This window comes from Brachyhypopomus gauderio, unplaced genomic scaffold (genome assembly GCF_052324685.1).
Source record: "Brachyhypopomus gauderio isolate BG-103 unplaced genomic scaffold, BGAUD_0.2 sc78, whole genome shotgun sequence".
Lineage (NCBI taxonomy): Eukaryota > Metazoa > Chordata > Actinopteri > Gymnotiformes > Hypopomidae > Brachyhypopomus > Brachyhypopomus gauderio.
Genome location: NW_027506899.1, coordinates 247,501 through 268,998, shown reverse-complemented (window position 1 = coordinate 268,998; position 21,498 = coordinate 247,501). Strand labels below are relative to the sequence as shown.

General features: G+C 41.3%; 2 protein-coding genes across 2 annotated transcripts in view; both read left to right on the top strand.

Annotated features, from left to right (window-relative positions):
- Positions 1–21,498, top strand: part of LOC143492533 (uncharacterized) — a 695,466-nt gene that overhangs the window by 448,476 nt on the left and 225,492 nt on the right. The gene's annotated exons all lie outside the window — the stretch shown is intronic.
- The window catches only part of LOC143492526 (stonustoxin subunit beta-like), a 123,920-nt gene continuing 118,216 nt past the window's right edge, over positions 15,795–21,498 (top strand). Inside the window, exons 1-2 of the mRNA XM_076990853.1 lie at positions 15,795–15,904; positions 20,492–20,615. The gene's annotated coding sequence lies outside the window, so the exon portion shown is untranslated. The remainder of the gene's footprint in view (positions 15,905–20,491; positions 20,616–21,498) is intronic.

Here is a 21,498-nt window from a genome sequence, read left to right as displayed (position 1 = left end):
CTGATCCAGTGAACATCATAACACACACACACACACTCCCCCTCTCTCCTACACACACACACACACACACTCCCCCCTCGCTCTCTCACACACGCACACACACACACACACACTTCCCCCTCTCTCCTACACACACACACGCACACACACACACATACTCCCCCCTCTCTCCTACACACACACACACACACTCGCCCCCTCTCTCCTACACACACACACACACACACACACACACACACCCTGGGTGTTTCCTGACTCCTGTGTGTGTGTGTGTGTGAAGTAGAATAACCTCCTGTGACCTGCAGGAACACCTGGGTCTCCATGGTAACACTCCTCTACACACACACAACTGGACATGATGTCTGATCCAGTGAACATCATAACACACACACACACACACACACACACACACACACTCCCCCTCTCTCCTACACACACACACACACACACACACACGATTCCCCCTCTCTCCTAAACACACACACACACGCACGCACGCACACACATACTCCCCCCTCTCTCCTACACACACACACATACTCCCCCCTCTCTCCTACACACACACACACACACACCCTCTCTCCAACACACACACACAAACACACACACACTCCTCCCTCGCTCTCTCTCACACACGTTCTCTCCCCTCTCCAACACACACACGCGCGCACACACACACACACACACACTTCCCCCTCTCTCCTAAACACACACACACACACTCCCCCTCTCTCCTCCACACACACACACACACACACACACACACACACACACACACACACACTCTCCCCCCTCTCTCCAATACACACGTGCACACACACACACACATATACTCTCCCCTCTCTCCTACACACACACACACTTCCCCCCTCTCTCCTACACACACACACACACTTCCCCTCTCTCCTACACACACACACCACACACACACACACTCTCCCCCCTCTCTCCTACACACACACACACACACACACACACACACACACTCCACCCTCGCTCTCTCACACACGCTCTCCCCCCTCTCCAACACACACGCGCACACACACACACACGATTCCCCCTCTCTCCTAAACACGCACACACACACACACACCCTCTCTCCAACACATACACACATTCCCCCTCGCTCGCTCACACACACGCTCTCCCCCCTCTCTCCAACACACATGCACACACACACACTTCCCCCTCTCTCCTAAACACACACACACACAGTCCCCACTCTTTCCTACAAACACACACCACACACACACTCCCCCCTCTCTCCTACACACACACCACACACACTCCCCCCTCTCTCCAACACACACGCACACACACACACTTCCCCCTCTCTCCTAAACACACACACACACTCCCCCCTCTCTCCTACACACACACACACACACACACTCCCCCCCTCTCTCCTACACACACACACCACACACACACACTTCCCCCTCTCTCCTAAACACACACACACACTCCCCACTCTCTCCTACAAACACACACCACACACACACTCCCCCCTCTCTCCTACACACACACACACCACACACACACTTCCCCCTCTCTCCTAAACACACACACACACTCCCCCCTCTCTCCTACACACACACACCACACACACACACACTCACCCCCTCTCTCCTAAACACACACACACACTCCCCCCTCTCTCCTACACACACACACCACACACACACTCCCCCCTCTCTCCTACAAACACACACCACACACACACTCCCCCCTCTCTCCTACAAACACACACCACACACACACACTCCCCCCTCTCTCCTACACACACATTTGTGTCAGTGCACAAACTTTTCTACGTGAGTGTCCCATGATCGGGGTGATCGTAGCTAACAGTTATTAATAACAATTTACAACAACTTCTCCAGCTGCAGGAGCATAAACGGAGATCACACTCGCTCGGTGACTAATTCAAACTCTTGGTCTCTTACTGGTGATCATAAAAGATAAAAACAGAGCACACATATAACCGCTCACCTGCAATAATCATTTATTATTTAATCACGTCTCAGCAGGATCTGTCCGTACAAATGAAGCTAAAGTTAGACAAACTAGCATCAAGTATTTTGATCACAAACCTTAAAATACGATCTTAAATTAATGCCCGTTTAATCCTAACCCCGTACATTCATATATTTAACCATTTCGAGATTCATTAAATGTACTGAGCCCTGGAGGGGACATGGGTAAAAAAAAATATTTAAACGAGGGAACGTTTTACCATTCGAGCGCATGTTTTCTGTAATTCGTGCTCATAAATTATTAATTCATTCACACGTTTAGGCCAGTAGTGTGACGCGCGGGTCGTGGTGAGGAACGAGACACGGAATCCCTCTTCAACTGACGTCACTTTTATTTTAACACGTAATATAGCGCTATGAAGCGCACAGAAAACATAAACAAGCACACAACGTGCAGACTTTAGACAACGACGAGCACAGGACACTGCGCGAGCGCACATTAAATAGACAGACCACATTAGCCCCATGTGATTACGAGACGATTCACAGGTGAGACACATTATTCACACAACAAAGCTATCACCACGGAGTTCCGAAAACGCAGACAGAGCACGTGGACAACGTTTGCACACGCCCAAAAGGGAGGGGCCGGGGTCCTCAACGTGACAAGTAGTGTTTGCAAAGGAATAAATGAAAATGTGAGAACGAATTGTTAATCGTGTGAATGAATTAATCAATCGTGAGCACGGATTACAGAAAACGTGCGCTCGAATGGTGAAACATTCCCTCGTTTAAATATTTTTTATATTAAAAATATTATGAATGACTTAATCTTAAATAAAATCATCACAATACTCGTTTATCTTCAAATGAGCGGGGAGGAGTACCTACTTGTGTCAGTGCACAAACTTCTCCCATAGATGTAATGCTGCAGGCCGGAGCCCTGGTGGGCGTGAGTAAAGGGCGGAGCATGTGTCGATCATTTTCGACTGCAGCCAATCAGATACTAGACTTTCATTGTCAATCAATTTTTATTAAGCCAATTATCAGCCATAGGTAGCTGTCAATCATTTTTTACTGCACTCAATGGCGTTTACGTGCAGCATTACATATGTGAACTTTTCTGCCGCGAGTATCCCATAATCTCTTGCGGGCTGCGGTGCAGACGTCAGATTAGTGGTGCCGACTTAGCAGAAATTTCACTATTTATTCTACACCGTTACACATACACACAGTACACACACACACACACACACACACACACTTTTCTCTTTCTTTCTCATACAGTGTTTTTTCTGGCTGGCCCTTCTGTTTCTCTGAGTGTTTGTGTATGTAGGGTATATTTTCTGTTCTACACAAACATCTCCATCACACACACACTCTCCCCCCTACACACATACACACACACACACACACCCCACTCTCTCCTACACACACACACACACCTCTCTCCTAAACACACACATACACTCTCTCTCACACACATACACAGGTAGTTTTAATGCATTTACAATATACTAATTGTTCTTTTACAACTCTCTCTCATCTGTATTTTTGTGCTTTTTCCTCTCTCTCCCTCTCTCTTTCTCTCTCTCTCTTAGACACACACACACACACACATGCACAAACATGTCTGATTATATTTTGGTCTTTCATACAGTCTATAATACTTAAAAACTCTTTTGATTTCATTTACTTTTTTCTTAGTTACTTTCACTTCTCTCTTTCCCCTCCTCTCCCTCTCCCCTAGAGTGTTAGGTTTGATAATTATGGTTGTGAGATGTATTGATCTTCTGTTTAAGATGGTGTATCCTGATTACCATCAGCTGATTACCTCAGTCTCTTCTCTTAAGAGTGATGATTTATTTGTGTTTATCTGATCATCTTTATGAACAATAAATCTTTGGATTGTGTCGTGTGAACTCTGAAAGGTTTTTCATTCTGTGTGTCTAATTTGTAGTGATACACATGTAGACGCTGTACACAGTAAAGATGTTTCATGTATGATCTTCAGAATAACCCAGTGCAGTACTGAGTATTATACAGTGTATTATAGAGTATTAAATATAATCACACAGTACAGTACTGAGTATTATACAGTGTATTAAATATGATCACAGAGGGTTTAAGGGGTCTTTCTGTCTTCAGTGAGGTTTAATCAAACAGGAACAGAACAGTTTAATAAATCTCAATGAAGTGTGAGACTAACAGTTAAAACAGTTAAAAACACAAACTGACACACGATGCTAGTTAGACGTGTGATGATGCTGCAGACCAGTGCAACTTTCATTTTCAAACATCTAATTAAGATGTTTGCAGCAGACCTTTGATACAGTCTGACATTTCAAAGAAGACACAGAAATAGTCAACTGCAACATCTGATGAAATTTGGTCCCCTGATGAGAGAAGCAGGTCTAGTTTAGAGTACTGGTTGTACATGGGAGTCAAAAGGGTTCAGCAGCTGGACTGATTTTTGGAAATTTTACCTCCTACAATTAAAACATGTTCCAAATTTGTGTCCAAACCTCAAGAATTGCTGTACTGTGTTTGGGGGGATTATAGACAATCAGCATGACAGCATACCTAACAGTCCCGAAAAACATTACAACATGTTCAAATGTAGAACATTCACTGGGAGAAATCTCTGCATTCTAGAGTACTGCAGTTAATAAATGATAATTTATTATAACATAATTTGATAATTTGATAACAGCCATTCCACCATCTGGAAACTGCAATAATGTTCATTGGACAAATGAGTCTAAAATTTAATTATTTGGACACCAGAACAGAAGACGTTTGACGTAAACCAAATACAGCATTCCTACAAAAGACCCTCATACCAACTGTGAAGCATGGAGGTGGAGGTATGGAGGTGGAGGTGTCACGATGTAGGTGGAGGTGTCATGATGGAGGTGGAGGTGTCATGATGGAGGTGTCATGATGGAGGTGAAGGTGACACGATGTAGGTGGAGGTGTCATGATGGAGGTGGAGGTGTCATGATGGAGGTGGAACTGTCATGGTTTGGAGATGCTTTGCTGCAGCAGGACATGGTTAGCTTATCATAAACTCCACCATGAATTCTACCATATTTCCACATGGAAATATCGGGTATATTCTTAACCTTATACAGCAGAAATGTTAAAAATTTCATTCATTTTGAGCGAATTGTACTAGTACACTTCAACACTAGTTATCTCAAGTTGTACACATAGGAAAATTATCATTCAGGGCTCAAACTGAAGTAGACAGTTGGGGGAACATATTTATTCATCTCCAGGCTTATATTTCCATCATTTTGGTTCTTTTTGAGAGCCTCTATTACAAAAGAACATGGCCAAAAAAACTTGAGCTTGAACTTGAACTAGACCAGTATGTATATTCACATAGTTATGCAAATCTAGGCATAAATTATAAAATATAATAACTAGGGTCTTTTCTGACAACATAGAAAAAATGGAGCACTTAGCCAACTAAGCTGAAACCGAGGAGCTATTTCAAACAACAACGTTGCACATATTACAGAAAGACCAGAAAATTACAATGAATAAATTCCATGTCCAATTATGAACTGTACATTATGATATTTATGTCCAATATAGTCCAACAGGCTAAGGTAAGCTAACGTAGCCAACTCCGCTAGCATCCGACACGATACCGAGTACTCCAGCACTCAAAAGCTCCAATACTGTTTATAATCTAATGTTTAGTATTAGATTATATATTTTGTACAAATTCGCGTATGTAAAATTGTCCATTTTTACTCACGAGTCCTTTGAATCGCGTCGTAGTTATCTAGTTCATTCCCACTTCCGGGTTGGCGTCGTATCCGAAAAATAGAAATAAATTCCACCAAAAGTAATCCTTTTATTTTCTGTGATGTTCAAAAGTATCCACAATCAGAATAAAAACGAACAAAATGATCCACGACTGCTTCAGTTACGCCGAACAGTGTGTTCTGGGGAGATTAGCTTAGGTTAGCATAGGTTAGCTTGGGCTAGTAGGCTAGCGGACTTAGAACAGGAATGAACCGAGGACTCAATAAAAAAAATTGACCAATCATGGCAAACGAGGGCTGGTTATCTTCAGCTGGAAGTAAACTATTGGTTAAAACAGCTTTCAATCACTTCTAAGGCGCCAGATTGTCTCAGGGGGCTGATTGGTGAGCCCACCTCCCCCTCCCCTTCGCACCTCGTCGGTGAGAGGTGCTAAAAACTGTCAATCAAAGTCACTACCAATAAAAACCGCTCAAATCAAAGCAGAACCGCTGCAGCTTTGTAATTAGAGGACAAATCAGCTTTCAAAACGCTTCGGTGACGCTTAGGGGGCAGATTTGTCGGAGCGTCTCATCCAGGAAGTGGATTAGGCACAATTTTGCAGTGAGGTGAGCAAGCAAATTAAGGTACTTAACCACAACGAATCTACGATGTTAAGGTCTTAAATTAAAGCCTTATTAGTAAACGATTTTTAGGTGACAAAACATTGTCATCTCATATCATAAATATGTTTTTTAAACGGATATGTATGGAGACCCCCCCCCCGCGGGGTGCGCTTTCATCACCAACTTCAAAGCCGGATATCTCGCGATCGGCTGCATGTAGACGTCTGAAACTCAGTAGGCATGTAGATGGGATAGGAAATTTTGAATTTCTTGCTTGTTTGGAGATCCATCAATGTTTAATATGTTTAATAACGCGATTTATGAGCTGGGCCCACCGGCGGGCCCACTAGGGGACGCTTCTGCATAATAGGGATTTAAACCAGCAGATTACTGCTTTGAGTGCTTGTTTTTGAACCAGTGATTCTAATGTAAACTGCATTGTCACTGTGACCTAGACAGTGCTTTCAGGTTAGACTGGAGAGAACTTGTGTTTGCATGTATTTTACATTGGAAATTGGGGCAACGCCCCTTTTCCTTCAAAAAGCACAAAAGCCTTAACCCTTTAATTTGAGTATCAAACCAACTGGCCATCCCACTAGTGGAGCAGCAGATGCAGGTGATCTGAGCACACGCGCTCCTGGACTTCACTAAAGAAACACAAACATTGGACACTTCTGCAAAAGTGCAGCAGTCAGACAAACGATTCTTTGATCCTTTGCACTTCAACTTGGATCCCTCTGATCACTTTGGGTACGTGTGTCACATCAGCACTGGTTGTTTTGTCTTTTCCTTGACTTTATAATCCAAAGATGTGTGTCTGTCATATTACAGTAAATCTATTCTTAGTCTAATCTGTATAATCTGTAGGATTGACCAGAGGCAGTGGTCGTACCTAGATGTGTTACACCCAGTGTCACATGACTGAAAAGCTTCTGTTATCTATAATGAGTGTAATACTGAATGTTGTGGTGTGTAGATCCAACTGTCCTTTTATTTTTATTCTGCAAAGCATGTTATTGTTTCTGTTAGAGTGAGAGATTGATCCCACAATAATTATCATTTCCGCAACGGTCGTATATTCCGCCTGCTAAATGGCAGTAGTACGTCACCTAACAGGTGGAAACAGCAGATGATTCTTTAGCTGTCTAGCAAGCTGCTTTTCTTATTTGAGGGCTGTGGTGGGAACAATAATACAAGGCTCCGATGCAGACATGAGTAAATGTCGATTCAATGAAGTGGCTGGAGGATGAAAAATATTGTGGCTAGCTGAAACCTTCCAGTGATTCGTATGAGGCGCGATGTGAACTTGCCGAAAAACATTCAAACTTGGTACAATGGGCTGTAAAACGTTGGATTCTCATATGAAATCTGAAAAACACAAGCAATATGATGGCACTCGTAATAGTAATATGCATATCGAGTCATTCTCTGCTAACTACAGTTTAACTGTAAGTGTCAAAAATGATTTTTTAATTGGATTAACTGGTTTTTAAATTACCTTCATTGGACCATTACAATGTAAATGTACAGGCACTAGGGCACTGCGCACGGCGCTGCATGTGCCGTAATCCCTGAGCCGCATCAAGCTGCATTTATACTTGACGCGTCTCGACCGGCGCGAGGTTCCGCATGCCGACAATGACGTAATCGCGGTGGCTCCGCCCCTGCATGAAGGCCCCGCGCGCTGATGCTTCGCAAGGTCGTGGACCTCTCGAATTTTTTAACTTTGAGTTAAACATGCAACACGCCCCCCCAGTCCAGTATGGTGCTGAACGGTGCAGAACAAGTTGAAATTGAAACTTGGATATTTTAGTTGTTTATAGGCTTTAAGGCTGTAAAGGCTGTTTTGCTGAGTTCTCTTAACAGTGCACTTTTATATTTATTTGATAGTTATTTTAAATTATTCTTTTGTTCCCTAAGGTGGACGGTATTATTTATTTCAGTTCAGTAAGTAAGTCATTGAATTTGAGATTTTAAAATGTGCAGATACCCTGTGTGAAAACATTCAAATGTAAATGTGCCATATTTGTCAATTGTGATTGTCAAATTGTGATTTCAATTATTTAATTGCAACATTTCAAACATTCATTTAAGTTTCAAACGGTAGTAATGCAGTATACTGCATATGTATACCTAAATATAGTATACTGCATATCCCAGTGTTGAGCTTTAGTGGCTGTTTATTTATGCACAAGAAAAATGTTCCTTCTGATGCAGAGAGGGAGTCTCATGGGTCTTTCCATGAAGATGATGTTTGAAATGTTGCAATTAAATAATTGAAATCACAATTTGACAATAATAGTAGACAAATATGGCACATTTACATTTAAATGTTTTCACATTAATCAACCTCTCACTAACAGAAACAACATGCATGTCTACATTGGACACACATTGACTTTATTGCACTGTAGTACTTGGGTCTGAAGTATTTTAATTTGGCCCATCAATTAATTTGGTAATTTGGTTATATACTTATACATTTATTTTAATAAAAAATATTTGCAGGGTGGGCGTGGACAGAAATCTTTAACATCTAGAAGAATTTTGATTGCAATGTTTGTTTTTCTTCCATATTATATACATATTATATACACTATATTGCCAAAAGTATTTTCTCACCTTCCTTGACTCACACACGAGGTTAAGTGACATCCCGTTTCTACTCCATCTAATCAAAATGACATTGGTCCACCCTTTGTAGCTAGAACAGCTTCAACTCTTCTAGGAAGGCTGTCCACAAGATTTAGGAGGGAGTTAATGAGGATTTTTGACCACCATTTTTCCAGAAGCGCATTTGTGAGGTCACAAGACAAGAAGGCCTGGCTCTCACTCTCCGCTCTAATTCATCCCAAAGGTGTTCTGTTGGAAACCCATTCCATGAAGCTCTCTGCACACTGTTCTTGAGCTAATCTGAAGGCCACATGAAATTTGGATGTCTGTAGTGATTTGACTGCAGAAAGTTGGCGACCTCTTCACACTATTTTTTTCCCTGTGTTTGCTCAATAAAAATAACATTTACTTTGTTTCCACAATTGTGTTTTTATTTCTTTTAGTGTTTCTGAAAGCCAACAAGTTGCACTTTGGAATGACCTTATCACATCATGTTTTTGATCTGAGTTTGTTCTACAGAATAAAATGTCTGAATGAGCGCTCATCCCAGACTGGTGATTCCATACTTTTTGCCAGGGGTTGTAGTCTTGATTCAGAAATTTACTTTCTCACCTCAAAGTCAGTTTTTTCTGCATGAAATCTGCATGTGCCTGTTTCTAGCCTTGACATTCACCATGTGGAATCAGGGAGGAATTGGGTAAACACTGGAATGATATATATGTCTCGTATCTTATCCGTGATCGGTAAAATTGATGTTACAACTCTCTCCATGTTACAACCATACCTGGTCTCCCCTAATACAGCTGATAGTTGACTGTGTAATATTTAGGAGCAAGGAAATTTCATGACTGGATTTGTTGCACAGGTGGATAGATCACAGTTCCACGCTGGAATTCACGGAGTGGAGAGCGACCCATTCTTTCACAAACGTTTGTAAAAACAGTCTGCATGCATTGGTGCTTAATTTTATACACCTATGAACATAGAAGTGTCTGGAACATCTGATTCTGATCATTTGTATGGGTGAGTGAATACTTTTGTCAATATAGCGTATGTATGTGTTGCTTTAAGATGATCACACTTGCAGTAGTGATACTCTGTGTTTGGTGACTATCTGTAGATGGATGAGTTGGACGAGTCTCAGCTGAGGAAAGAGGTGGACATTCGCAAAATGCAGCTGCAGATTGCAAGAGAAAAATGCTCCGTATCCATCCCAGAGTGAGTGCAAAACACACCACTGCTTAAAAGAACGTATTAAAACATTTCAAATTGAGAAAGTTACCAAAGTTGATTTCACAGTATTAAAAATAAAGGGGCATTTAAAATAAATATATATTTAAAGTAGTGTAGTGTATGTGTGTTTGCATATATACAGTACTGTGCAAATGTTAATAGAGGTGTCAATAGAAGTGTTAATCAAAGTGTTCATAGGTGTTCATAGAAGTATTAACGGAAGTGTTAATAGTGTAACGTGGTGACGTGCTGAATCAGTAATCACCACGTGACGATACGGAGATTAACACTAGAAGTCCCTGAAATTTCAACCACCCCCCTGAAGTCCCTAAAGAGGGTCCAAAGAACCTTAGTCCAAACTGACACCTCTGGTGGCTCCAATTAACACTAGAAGCGCCGCGCCTCATTTACATTTACTTATACCTACACTGAAAAAAATAAATCTGAGCAGATGTAAATGTAACATAATTAAATATGTGATATTAACAATAAAAAATTATGTTTGTAACTTTACATGAATATATCTTGTTTTGAAATTAATCTGCATTTGTTCCAAATACAAGATATTTTGCATTTTGTCCTTAACAAGATGTGTTTATGTAAATTCAACTAATCTTTCTACGTACACCCATACAACAAACTATTTGTGTTGTATTTACTATTTCCCAATGACCGCGAAGTGGGAGGAGCCACTGGTTATTTTCCTCGTTTTTCCATATTTCAAATTTTAACAACCATAGTACTGGCCACAGACACTCGTGGAAACGGAGGACCTCCTGCAAGGACAAAAACCATCTGACAGAAGGTAAATTTTGCATCGTAGCATAAATAAAAATTATATAAAGCAGAAGCATTTTGTGTGTGTGTATAAACGTTAAAAAGCTACCCAGAGGCAACCTGCATAGCTAACATAGTTACCTCAGATAGCTAACTAAACTTGTGACAGCTAGGCTACTAGCCACTGCTAAGCGACAATAAAAATACAGTGTGAAGTGCTTTCCAGGAGATTCTGGTGAGTCACAGGAATAGATCTAAGTATCCAATGGTACAATGTACTGTACTGTAGTGTGTCGAGTGCTCGATGAACAAACGGAGGTAAAATTCTTTTGTCGTTTGTTTCATTGTGCAAGTTGAGGCTCGTAGTGGCGCAAAGCTAGCATTTTGTAATTTTAGTGCGAACACGGTCATACGAGTGCTTGAAATCATTGAACATGCTTTAATTTTAATGTTGCATTTTCCATGTTTGAAAATGTAGGCTAATCGAATTTTGGCTAAAACACGGTTTCTCCACTCAGAGAAGCAGTGAGAGTGACAGTTATATTTGAATGTCTCTCCCCTCCCCCACACACGCAGTACAGTACATCTGTCTCCTATAATCACTCCACAAACACACACACACACACACACACACACACACACACACACACACACACACACACACACACACAGACTTGCATCTCTTTTCAAGCACTATGTATTTCCTTCAGGAAATGCAAATCTAGTTAAACTATATGCTAGCTTGGTTAGCTACCAGAGCAAACCCAACCAAACTAGCATATATTTTAAGCATATATTAAGATAGCTAGTTAGCTGAATACGCCAACAAGGTTATGTACTACACTTATTTTTCTGCTATTATCAAACACGGTATCATCTCTTTTAATATGATGAAAAGTGAACAAATCATTTTGAGTATGTGTATTTGTATAAATATGCAATTTACTACAGCTGTAAGATGCTGGGAAATATAGAAAATAGACCTTGAAAGTGCTTTAAAACTGCTTGAATTTGACCTTGGAAAAGGAGTATGAACAGCTAAATTAACATGTTTTGTGTATGTTTTTATTTTCTTTTAGAGATGGATGTACAAGCAGACAGAGAGGTAAACCATGCTAAATGGAAGATGAGCTCCTGACCTGGTGTCATGTCTGAATGATGAATCTCTCAGCTGTCCCAACTTTCTCAGGTTCCGATACTCAATTTTTTTTTTTTATGATATGATATTTTTTTTTTTATTATGTTATATTGAAGGTAGAGGTTTTGTGCCCTTGTCCTTTTATTGTTGAAGATAGAATAAAACAATAACAAAAATAAAAACATGACTGTTCATCAGTGAGTATACATAATAAAAGTAAGTCCTTACATCAAGTTGTTTCGAGTGTACTTGCATTTCAAAATCTTCCAAAATATAAGTTGATAACATAAGGTGATTATATTAATACCTGATGAGGTCTTGCAGGTGTTGTTCACAGTATATACACAGTTATTGCCGTGTGTCAGGAATGGCTGTGTGCATTTATTTGTATGGTCAACACTTGGTTCCATGGAAGCCATTTTTACATGTAATGAGGACAGTTTTGGTGTACGCTTTATCTCTAAATGTGTAGGGCAGATACCATGGAATGTAATGAATACGTAAAACATTTCTGTGCTTTGGACCCTGTCAGTTTACATTCTTAGTATTAGAATGTACACAGGACATCAAAACAATTTATAACTGGATTAGATATTCATCCAAGTGCATCCATGCTCCCAAAAACAAACATCTGAAATTCTTAAAGTTAAGTACATCACACACAAAACAATGGCAAGAAAAACTAAGTTAAATTGACTGGACTGATAAAAATACTGTGCTTTATCTACTTAAAAAAAATCAAGGCAACTTTTTGCATCACATTATTATGTAGACCAAATACAACTAGTCTTTGTATGAACTACTTAATTTTCTTTGTGCAAAAAATAACTTTGTAAGTCTAGTCAACTTGACTTTAAGTCCAGTCAACTTAACTTTGTAAGTTGACTGGACTTACAAAGTTAAGTTGACTGGACTTACAAAGTTAAGTTGACTGTTTGCCAGCAGTTTCAGAGTCCGATTCTGAATCAGATTCAAGATTCAGATCCATTTCACTTTCGCCCTCTCCATCCGACACCTCACATTGTTCGCCCTCCGATTCCATCTCATCAATATTGCACAGCATGTCCAGCACTTGCTTTGGGGTGTACATGATTATCTGTGCCATTTTTATAATGCACTATGCAAACTTTCAAACGCCCAAACCGAGGAGTCACGCAAACTGTGTTGCTGTTCGATCACCCAAACCGAGCTTTCAAGCAAACTGTGTTGCTGTTCAAACGCCCAAACCGAGGAGTCACGCAAACTATGTTGCTGTTCAAACGCCAAAACCGAGCTTTCAAGCAAACTGTGTTGCTGTTCGATCGCCCAAGCAGAGTTTTCACTCAAACTGTGTAGCCGCGTCCCGACGAATTTATAGCTCGCGTTGCCTCATGAATGCTATTGTGAATAAAGTGTTCATAACAGCACCGCCCATGCCATCATCTCAGTTTCGCTCGCAAAGGTATGCATTTACATACGTAACTTGCATTCTGCTTAATTCTTTTGTAATGCCAGTGTGTCAAAAGCAGCCGTACATAATGTATGTATCTAACAGCTAGCCCTGGCGAAGAGGGATTATACCCGAGAGATCATTTCTTTGAGATATTGACTTGATAAGTAGGCTAATTACCATTCGCAGAATTCCTGCAAACTACTAAAGCATTTATTAGGCAAAGCAAGACTCTCTCACGGTTTGAAAACCATTGATGTAAACTTATATATAGTATATATTAAATAATATTATTAAATAAAGTATATATTTTAAGACTTTGGAAAGTGAAACACTTTCACTTTCGTTCAACGGACGAATTCCGTTTTGTCTTTACACAATAATCAGGTTGAACTTTGTGAATAATTTAGTTTTGAAAACTATTGATCTTTATTTAGTTATACTAAATATTAAATGACATACGAATCTTTGCGACACCCGCTGGCAGAAAAGAGAATCACAGTCTTGAAGTGTAGGCGACGACGACAATATTACAGAGATACGAGCGAAATCGATTGAAACTAGCATGTGCAGGATTTCTTTTAACAATGTAAAAATACTAGTTTATTAAAAGGACAATTCTGGGAAAAGTCATGAAAGGAGGGTTCTGAAATTGGATCCAGTGCAAAGATATTATTTTTTTTTTTGTGCTGCTGCGGTCAAGTGACCGGTGCTCGGCGCTTCTAGGTATAAGTAGGTTGACCAGAGGCGGCGCTTCTAGTAGACGTCACAGCGGTCAAATGACCGGAGCTTTGGCGCTTCTAGTGTTAAACAACACACAGTGTGATGTCCTGCTGTCTGAATAGATGAAACCAAGAGAAAACATTTGAGACAGAAAATTACACTCCTCCCCATTGGGACCAGTGGATATAACAGGAATAAATTATGTTACTCTTATTGGTTCAGTTCCACTCACTGAATGTAAGGTTCTATAACCAACATATTTTATATTCATATCAGTCTCTTAGAGTGGACTACAGCTGATGGCTCATACACGCAAAACGCAACACTATACAACACCGGTACAAATGACCTGGGGGAGTTGTACTAGGACCCAGATCCAACTTTGTAAACTGAATGTATACATCTGTGTTCTATTATCTATGTTCTATTATCATGCCTGTATGCAGTCAGAGTCAAAGTGAACTTTATTCAGACTATACTATACAACAAGGAGAGCACCGCTGAATGAAATTACATTTCTCTAGACTCCAATGTGCAAATATGTTAGACAAGGGCACTTTAGACTACTAATATTAGACATGAAATAATATAAAGATCATTCGAATTTACAAATAATCTGTATTTCCAATGATATAGTACAGTATATACAGTATGATACAGTATTATAACAGAATTATTGCACAACAATAGCTGCATTTGAGAAATGTTTGTTGACGGTGTGTGTCAGCAATCTTTGAGTGTTCAGCAGGTCTGATCATTTGTCATGTTTTGTGGGTGTGTGTGTGTGCAGTCTGATGGTCTGGGCATGTAAGCTCCTGTTGAGTCTGTTGGTCTGGAGGTAAAAACCTCTACTAAGTCTGATGGTTTGGGGATGTAAGCTTTTACTGAGTCTGATGGTCTGGGGATGTAAGCTTCTATTGAGTCTGATGGTCTGGGAATGTAAGCTTCTATTGAGTCTGATGGTCTGGGGGTGTAAGCTTCTATTGAGTCTGATGGTCTGGGGTAAAAGCTTCTGTTGAGTCTGATGGTATGGGGGTAAAAGCTTCTATTGAGTCTGATGGTCTGGGGTAAAAGCTTCTGTTGAGTCTGATGGTATGGGGGTAAAAGCTTCTATTGAGTCTGATGGTCTGGGGTAAAAGCTTCTATTGAGTCTGATGGTCTGGGGGTAAAAGATTCTATTGAGTCTGATGGTCTGAGGGTAAAAGCCTCTGGTGGTCTTGCGTCGTATGCTGCTGTAGCGTTTGGCAGAGGGTCATTTTGTTTGTAGTCTTTTTTATCATATACAGACATGTTGTCCAAACACCACATCTAAATGTGATATGTGATGATCAGCATGATCAGTAATCAAACAATACTCTCTACAATTTTATCTGTTGTGTCTGCTATAGAGGTAATATTTTAATATCTGTTGTTTCTGCTACAGAGGTAATATTATAATATGTCTTGTATCTACTTGCAGGCTGGCTCTCTGTGGTCTTGGGGAAAAGACTTGTGAAAATCTGGCATCAGTTTTACAGATGGAGAACTCCCTCCTGAGGCAACTGGACCTTAGTAACAACGACCTGAACAATTCAGGAGTGGAGCAGCTCTCTGCTGGACTGAAGAGTTCACACTGTAAACTGGAGACACTCAGGTGAGATTTGTTTTATTCAACAGAGATTCATCTTGGATACAGCAGCTCCTCCCGATCGTATTGTTCAAATGTCTGAAATTACGTCTGTGTTAACAAATTGCGCCTACAAAGACAGTTTTGGTAAATATATCTACAGTCAACAGTTTCTGTTAGACATGATGAAATCACCTGGGTAAGCAGAGATGAGCGTCCCAGAACTCTGACTCCTGTGTCAAGCATCTCCAGAGACCATGCCCTCACCTGCACTCACAGCCCATGGGAGGAGACGCTGCAGACGGTTTGAGAGGACCAGAAGTGAGGAGGTATCCATGCCAGGATAAAAACTACCGTATTTTCCGGACTATAAGCCGCTACTTTTTTCCCCCACGCTTTGAACCATGCGGCTTATAATGAGGTGCGGCTTTTCTGTAGATTTTTCTTCACCCGTCAGAAGGCAGGGCAGAAAGTGAATCAGGTGGTAGGTCAAAGTTGTAAATCAAAGAAAAAAGTGCTCAATTTCATTTAGCACATGCACACATTTTGTGCCAAATTCAGACTCACCTCGTTTGCACACGCATAAAGACGCTACAGATGATATTCGGGAGTTACAGTGATTATAACTTAGTTCATTGAGCACTCTAGTTTTGTCCTAACTAGATATTTAGACATAATACTGCAGTCATGTGGTCAGAGGTGAACTTCGGTATAGCCAGTGTGTATTTTAATTAAAATAATTAATTAACTTGAACCAGTGTGGCTTTGGACAGATAATGCCATGCAGTTTGCTATAATAGATAATTAAAGTCTGGCTCTTATTTATGCATAGATACATAAATCAACAATATAACCTGTAGCGTCTTTATGCGGATAAACGAGGGGAGTCGGAATTCGGCACAACACCAGCTGAAAGCCAAATCGGTTGCACGTGAAATGCTACAGGCACCGTTCAGAAATTGATCAGTTCAGTTAAATGTATTCAGTTCAGTAGATATATGTGGCTTTTAGCCCGGTGTGGCATATACAACATTTTCCATTTTTTCAAAAACTTAGTAGGTGCGGCTTATATCGAGGTGCGCTCTATAGTCGAGAACATACGGTAACCGGCTCTGACCGCCTCTACTGATCATCCAGCTGGATCATCTCCATCATGCTAATATCTGCATATTGTGACTCATATTGGACACATACAGGATCCAAGCGCAGGACACTTTTAATGTAGAGCACTAAAGGGCCAGAAGCTAGAGAGGGAAAACATACAGGCCAATGTATACGAGTCAGAGAAGGATAAAGTACAAAGGGACTAGGCAATACTCAGAACAGGCTATGAACAGGCCAATGATCATACACAGGATTGGCAAAACAGCTATAAGGAACAACGGCTTGGTTCGCAAACTCAGGTTGTTGGTGATTCTTAGCAAGGTTGGGAAGGTACCCTGAAGTTTAAGTAGCATTTGTGTGATGTGGTGAGAGCGCCCTCTGGTGGCCTAATATGTGTGAAGCAGTGTTCATGCTGACACATACAGACCTCAGGTGAAACTGGCGAGACCAGCCAAAAGTGTTTGGTCAGAGGAGAAAATCTCAGCCTTACAGGACTGGAAGTCACAGACTAGATTATCTGTATTACTCACACCTAACTGCACTGACACGTTCAGACCAATCACATCACAACATTCACAGATGACACTACAGTCAGTCTGATCACCAATAACGATGACACACTACAGTCAGTCTGATCACCAATAACGATGACACTGTACAGACAGGACGTGGAGCAGCAAACCAGGTGGTGTGAAAACAACAACCTCTTCCTGAATGTGAAGAAAACCAAGGAGATGGTCCTGGACTTCAGGAGGGGCAGCAGTGAGCGCCCCCCACTGACCATCAATGGCATTACTGTTAAAAGACTCCACAGTACCAAGTTTCTGGAGGTGCATATTACAGATGACATCAGCTGGTCCTCCAACACCACTGCTCCAACCAAACAGGCCCAGCAACACCTTCACTTCCTGTGGAGACTGAAAAGGCCAAATACTTCAGTCATGACAACATACTACAGAGGGACTGTGGAGATCATCCTGACCCACTGCATCACTGTCTGGTACGATAGCTGCTCTGCTGCAGACAGGATCACCCTGCAGAGCGTAGTTAGGGCCTCAGAGAGGATCATGGGAGCCCCACTCCCACCCTAGCAGACGTTTATAAAGATGGATGTGTCAGAAAGGCCTCCACCATCATGCTGGACCCTCCCACCCCTCCCACCACCTCTTTGTGCTCCACCCTCTGGTAGGAGCTGCAGAGCATCTGGGCAACATCCTCCAGATTGTACAACAGTTTCTGTCCTCAGACCATCAGAACAATCAATTCCCTCCACAAACTGCCCCCATTCACCCCATTAGGACAATGAACTCCCTCCACAAACTGCCCCCATTCACCCCATCAGGGCAATTAACTCCCTACACAAACCGCCCCCATTCACCCCATCAGGACAATTAACTCCCTCCACAAACTGCCCCCATAAACCCCATCAGGACAATGAACTCCCTCCACAAACTGCCTCCCATTCACCTCATCAGGACAATTAACTCCCTCCACAAACTGCCCCCCAATCACCCCATCAGGACAATTAACTCCCTCCACAAACTGCCCCCCAATCACCCCATCAGGGACTGTAATGTGATGAGCTGAATGCACACGCACTTTACAACTTTAATCTAAACTCTCCACTCAGGGATTTTACTCCTGATCATCTGATCAGCACTTTCTTACACCCGTGCTGCTGTTTTAATTGTTTGTTTTTAAATGTGTTTACTGTGTTCTTATGTTTCTGTATGTGGTGTGTGAACATTATGATCTGTGGAGAACAGTATCTCACTTCTGTATATGCTGAAGGTGAATGATAGAGGTGATAATAAACTGAACTGAAGGTGTAGAGTTCAGTTCCTCTACTAATAGAGCAGGAATCAGCTTCTTCCTAAAGAGAAGACTCCTAGATTACAGCACTGTTGTTTATTCATGTTTATAATGACATAAACAGAGCCCCATAAACCCCACACATACATAAGTCTGCATCACTTTCTTAGACTGTTTCTCCGCAGTGTCACTGGTCCTTTCTCTGTACAACACATGAAATATAATGTCCTGAAATATTGTCCTCTGATTCAGAGATGCAGTAATGTGACATGACATCACACAGTCACTTATAGAAGATTTTACAGGCATCATATCATACAGTGTGTAGGGGTTATAGTTATGAGATATAACTAACCTACCTGCTTGCCTACAACCAAGGACGGAAATAGGTGCAGAAGAAGAATTGACGTGCATAAAACTTAAATATCTGACTCCAAATTATAGTTGGTAAGAATCTAAAAGAACTCACTTCTTGAATAGATCAGTACAGGTTATAGAATATACCTAACCAACTTTATAAAGTACCTTGCTATAAACAATAGCCTGCTTTGTCAGAGGTTTATCATAAACATGCGTAGCAGATGGGATACTTTAGAGGGAATTGGTATCAGCATTGATTTACCTTTTAACTGATACTAGTAATGAGCTCATCTGGCCCAGTACAGCTATAATCAAGGAAGACTGTGGCTACACAATGAACCAGATTTATTCAATAACCAACAAAATATAAAACAATAACAACCATACTAGATTAAAGTAACAATAATACCTAATGGAAACAGAGATACCAACCGGTGCAGGCTGCCTCACGGAGAAGGACCCCAAAGGAAGCAAAGAGAGCCCAGATGAAAAGAAGAGCCCAGATGAAAGAAGAGCCCAGATGAAAGAAGAGAAGACCCCCTGCACCCACAAACTTCTCTATTTATATCCCCCCAGCATCTCAAAGGGACAGCAGTCACAAAAACCAGGTTAACCAATGGGAATCAGGTTGCTGGTAAAGACATCAGAGTACATTTGCATACAGTGTGCATTCCATACAGGACTGTCCCCTTTGGGGTGAAGTCTACAAACCTTATCAGGGAGTGATGGAACTCTTATCCTGTTAGCATAACCTTTACCCAGTACACAACAAGCTGCAAAATAAGACTAAACATGCCACACAAACATACTGACATAACTAAAATACAAATGGTCAGTTTTATCCCATTGCTCTGGGAACCTCTTGAGGTAAACCACCATTTGTTGCCCCCCATGGTTTTATGGAAGAACACCAGATCCTGCATCCCCCACAGGAACACATCTGAGCAATCCTACAAGTGTGACAGTAACAGTCTTATTAGACCACTGATATCACACAGTGTAAGTCTAGTTTTAGGTTCTTCTGATGTAGGTTAATAGTGCACTAGAGTTCTGAAGTGTGAGAATAAACATAAGAGCTCAAATAAACACAAGCAGCAGTGATGTGGAGAAGAGTGAACAAAGCCGTCTGCACGGAGGACGCCATCTTGGAGATTAGAGTGGAGGAACCTTCACTACAGTTCCCAGCCTCTCTAGCTGCTTCATGAAGACTGATCTGTAAACACATCTCTCTCTATCTCTCTCTCTCTCTCTCTCTCTCTCTCTCTCTCTTTCTCTCTCCTTTCTTCAGATTGTCTGGTTGTCTGGTCACAGAGGAAGGTTGTTCTTTTATGGCTTCAGCTCTGAGCTCAAACCCCTCACACCTGAAAGAACTGGATCTGACCTACAACCACCCAGGAGAGTCAGGAGTGAAGCTGCTCTCTGCTAGACTGGAGGATCCACACTGCAGACTGGACACACTCAGGTAACATTATAGTGTGTGTGTGTGTGTGTGTGTGTGTGTGTGTGTGTGTGTGTGTGTGTGTGTGTGTGTGTGTGTATGTGTCCTAGAGTTCATGAGTAACTAAACTACTGAAGGCCATAATCATCTGTTCTTTGTGTATTTCTGACTGGTGTAGGGGTTTCACCTACTAATCCTTTAAAGTAGATATAATTTGTTTTACCTTAATTATTAATCAGTCTCATTAATTTAGAATCAGTCTCATATTCTAATTATACCAGAACCACAACATTTAGTTATCAACTAAAGGTAATTAATGGTTTGGTATCTGAAGGATTTAACTGTGAATTTTTGGAGGCTTTGGCAACAATCACTTTTGAATGACATCAACACAGACAATTTGGTGGAAATAAATTATACATTTATTTACAACCAATTAACCTAAAACACAAACAGCATCAACAAGGATTAGTGGAAGACCTTGTGGAAGACTACCTCTAGGAAATTGAGTGTAGCCTCTCGGACTTGCCTTATGCAACAGAACGAGAGAAAGTGAAGCTAATTTTGGAAACCACCTCTAGCCCTTATATGGTCCAAGGGTCTGTGGGACCCATTTTAAAAAAATCAGCTTAAAAAAATTCTACTATTTTTTTTTTTTCAAACTGAGATTCATTGGTCCTTGGCTCATTTTCTGTGAGCAACATAAATCAGAAAATATTTTCAATGACCACCCCCCTTCACATGTGTATTACATACAGGGTCCAGGGTCCACTAACCCCCCCCCCCCCCCCCCCCCCCCCCGTACACCCCCCTTCACATGTGTATTACATACAGGGGCCAGGGTCCACTGACCCCCCCCGTACACCCCCCTTCACATGTGTATTACATACAGGGTCCACTGGGCCCT